Below are 4,566 nucleotides of genomic sequence, written 5' to 3'. Positions count from 1 at the left end.
AAAAAAAAAAAGGGTTAAGGTTTATCTTCCTGCATTGCCTTTGAAGTCTTCTGATGACTATCATTTATGGAGTAACAAGTCCAAGGAAAACTCATCAGGCTTACTGATGTGAAAGCATACAGGAAAGCACTGTCAAACATGAAATGGTGTTTAACTTCCTTTAGCTTGTATGTCTATGATCATGACCATTGTGAAGTTTCGTCATCCACAGGCAATTAGCATTTTATTGTAAGGCTTCTTAAACAAAAATTTACAATCAGCAATGGTTCAAGATTTGCTTCTTTGAGAAAATGTCATAGAAAATATTTTTATGACTTTTTATTTAAAATGTTTCTCATTTGTTGCTTTGTTTTCCAGCGTTAAGATCCATTTTAAATAACAAGTTTGCCCACTGTCTGCAGGATTTACAACTACTGAATTCTGCTGGGCCAAACCTGTTACTCACTGCCAACACCCTGCTATTAAAACTACAAACATCCTCCTTCTAGGCCCAGGGACTATGGTAGAAGAGTTGGGCATCCAGGGATGGAATTAGTTTAGATCAGTGTTTTTCAACCTTTTTATCTCATGGCACACTTGAGCCTACAGTTAAACTTTCATAGCACATCTAAATTATCAGGGCTCATAGCAACCTCAAACTCTTGGGCTCAAGAGATCCTCCAGCCTCCCGAGTAGCTGGGACTACAGGTGCCTGCTACAAAATCCAACTAGTTTTTCTATTTTATTACAGATGGGGTCTCCCTCTCCGCTCAGGCTGGTTTCAAACTCTGGACCTTAGACAATCCATCCACTGTGACCTCCCAGAGTTTAAGGATTACAGGTGTGAGCCACTGGGCCCAGCCTGCAATTTTTCATTATTACAAATGATGCAGCAATGAAGACTTTTGTGCATTTGTGAAGAAAGAAAATTCTTTTTTTTTTTTTTTTATAGAGACAGAGTCTCACTCTATCGCCCTCTGTAGAGTGCTGTGGTGTCACATAGCTCACAGCAACCTCCAACTGCTGAGCTTAGGCGATTCTCTTGCCTCAGCCTCCCAAGTAGCTGGGACGGATGACAGGTGCCTGCCACAACACCCAGCTATTTTTTGTTGCAGTTTGGCCAGGGCCAGGTTTGAACCTGCCGCCCTCGGTATATGGGCCGGCGCCCTACCCACTGAGCCACAGGCACCACGGAGGAGAAAGAAAATTCTTATTAACTTGTAAGACGTTAGGCTGGGGGAAATCTGCCCCATTGGCATGTGAATGTCTAAGAAAACATATTCATAAGTGAAAAAAATGAGAGAGGTGGAATATTTCTTCTTTTTTTTTTAGTTAGAGATAGGGTCTTGCTCTGTCACTGAGGCTGGAATGCAGTGACTAGATTTTAGCTCACTGCAGCCTTGAACTCCTGGGCTCAAGTGATCCTCCTGCCTCAGGCTCCTGAGTAACTGGGACTACAGGTGCACAACACCACGTCTGGCTAATTTTTTTTTTTTAATAGAGACAAAGTCTCGCTATGTTGCCCACAGTAGTCTCAAATTCCTGGCCTCAAATGATCCGCCTGCCTCAGCCTCCCAAAATTCTAGTTTTACGGGTGTGAGCCTCCTTGTCTGGCCCACAAGTTTCTTTGAGTCATTCTTAACCACCAGACTTACAGTGCCTTGCAGGGACCTGAGGTGTCTGTGTTTGCCACTCTCACAAGGAGTGACCACAGTCCTCTCAGGGTTTGTCCCAGAGACAGACAGACACCTGCCACCTAAACCCAGGCCTGTCTCTCTGGTCTGCCCACCATGCACAGTGCTCTTCCTCACTGGCCTCGAGCATGTCTGGCCCTGCCAGCAGAGCGCTTTGCCAAGGCCCCTAGCTGATCTCGGGTAGAGTCTGAGAAAGCAGACTGGCCAGAGTTGCTTGTTGGGGCCACTGGCCCTTTGGCCTCCAGCGAGGAGAACTGAGCTCCACCTCCCACATCTCAGCAAATGACAACTCCATCTGTCTTGCTGCTGGAGACTGAAACTCTTGGCCTTGCCCTTGTAAACACACACAAGTCAAACCACATTACACCTGTGCCCAAACCCTCTCATGATGTTCCATTTCACACTGAATAAAAGTTTGAGTCCTCAAGGCCACCTGTGAGCTAGAGCCAGGCCGACCCAAGCCATCTCTGACCTCATCTCCCCCCCACCCCCTGCCTACTCCGCTAAAGCCTAGCACATCACCTATACATCCACCTCCAGGCCTCTGCACTTTCTGTCCCCTTTTTATGGAATGTTCTTCTCCTGAACATCCACTGGGGTCTCAGGGCTCTGCTCAAATGTCACTAAACAGCTCCTCTCCAGCCCCTGTAAGCAGCCTCCCCCCTACCCCCATTCTGCTTTTTTAGTCTCCATAACACTTATCATCCCCATACTGTGAACTATACATGTTATGTGGTTTTTTGGTTTCTCCCCAGGTGAAGAATCTTCATGAGGACTGGCACTTTGTATTCTTCTCTGCCATATCCCTGATCCTGGAATAATGCAAGGACAGACAGAGAAGGCCCTCAACCTATGTTTGCTGAATGAATTTACAGATCTTTTCTGCCACCTTCTACCTCGACTACCGAAACCGCCTTTTACAAATTCATAAAGGGCTGAAAGGTGAGAACTATAGCTAAGGCCTAAACTTTGCAAAGACATAGACATAGGTTTACTTTCCTATAATTGCCACTCAGGAATCACATACCTGATGGTCATAAAGATTCTTCATTTTCTCCATAGATGACATCACCTTTCCTTTTTTTTTTTTTTTTTTGCAGTTTTTGGCCAGGGCTGGGTTTGAACTCACCACCTCCAGCATATAGGGCCAGTGCCCTCCTCCTTTGAGCCACAGGTGCCGCCCAACATCACCTTTTCAAAACCCAGAGGTAGTTACTGAGACATCTTCCAGGTCCCGCATTTCAGTGGATTTGGCTGACCCCCTCCCCCCAGACTGGTGGCCCATATCGAGAAACTGACTCTCAACTGGAATTGTGACCCCAAACCCAGGAACAAATTCAACACAAGATTTTGCCCCGATCGCTTAATCTTTTGCCCAGCAAACTGTCTTTAATAAACTCTGTCTCCCAAATTCTCAGGGAGGTGGATTTGAACAATTCCTCCTATCTTTGAGTTTAGTGCCTTGCAAATTAGACCATGCCCCTGCTGTGACACCTGCTATCTCTGTGTAATAGCGGGCAATGAACTTGGTTGGGTGGCAACACTACTTGGCTGTCTCTTATGTAGCCAGACCTCTTAGCAAAGTCAGAGTCCTTCCCCTGGCTGTCAAGCCCACTTAAAATCTTCCAGTTCAAACAGCACCCCCCAGTGGCCACTAACTCTTTCCTCCCTGCCTCCCCTGCCTGAGCACACCACTTGCTATTTTTTGCAGCACTTCAGCTGTCAGTGACCAGTTTCCAACAGCCCTGATCCCAAGTTCAAAGTACAAAACACAGACATAGCAGGTGTGCCCAGTACTTTACCTGGTTCGGCCCTGGCAACTCCCCAGTGGGCCAGGAACATCAGCCCCGTGAGCAGCAGCCACATCCTCAGGGCTCACCTCACAGCAGTCAGGAGATTCTCCAGGAGCTGTTGGTGGTTCACGCAGCTGTTCTCCAGTAAGGAGAAACACAGAGTTTTTAAAGGGGGGCCATTTAGTTTTAGGCAACTACAGTTAATGATTCTGATGCCTCCCATCTCTAGCAAGACAATCTTGCCACCTCTACCTGCCAGGACCTGGCTTTGGTTCCACTCAGTTCCACTGAGCCAGATTTTCTCCTACCACACAAAAAATGAAGTACATTCCTCTGCCCTTCCCAAGCACTGGCCTGAAGCAGAGAGATAGATTTTAGCTCACCAAGAAGAATGGAGAAATGTTTTTAAAAGACAGGAAATATTTTTGCTGTTTTTTCCAGGTCCTTCCCTCTGTTACCATTGTCTGTGGCTATGTGCCTGAGCAGGAATTTCAGTCCTCTTACCAGTGTTCCAAGACACCCAAGGCAGCTGGCTCCTTTGGCTTTTCTTCCTTTGCCTGGCAGGGTATGAGCTGGGGTGGCCCGAGGAGAAGAACTGGTCAGGGCAGAAGGCAGCCTTTGACTCTTGAGTAGAAGCCAAGCCTGTTTTGCCATATCCTGAGAGCCTTTCAGTCGCAGATAATCTCTAGGAAACTCCCTTTTCTCAATCTTCTATTTTTTTTTTTTTTTTTTTTTTTGAGACAGAGTCTCAAGCCGTCACCCTGGGTAGAATGTGTCAGCAACCACAACCTCCAACTCTTGGTCTTTTTTTTTGAGACAGAGCCTCAAGCTGAGCCCCTGGGTAGAGTGCCATGGCATAGCTCACAGCAATCTCCAACTCCTGGGCTCAAGCGAGTCTTCTGCCTCTGCCTCCGCCTCCCAAGTTGCTGGGACCACAGGCACCCACCACAACATCCATCTATTGGTTTTTGTTGTTGTTGTTGTTGCAGTTATCACTGGTCTTTTAGCTGGCCCAGGCCGGTTTCAAACCTGCCAGCCTGGGTGTATGTGGCTGGTGCCCTAATGACTGAGCTACAGGTGCTGCCTTTTTTTTTTTTTTT

Source organism: Otolemur garnettii, unplaced genomic scaffold, assembly GCF_000181295.1.
Source record: "Otolemur garnettii isolate 467f Iridium unplaced genomic scaffold, OtoGar3 scaffold00156, whole genome shotgun sequence".
Taxonomy (NCBI): domain Eukaryota; kingdom Metazoa; phylum Chordata; class Mammalia; order Primates; family Galagidae; genus Otolemur; species Otolemur garnettii.
The sequence above is the reverse complement of the archived record's forward strand: the minus strand, read 5'-3'. Positions refer to the sequence as shown.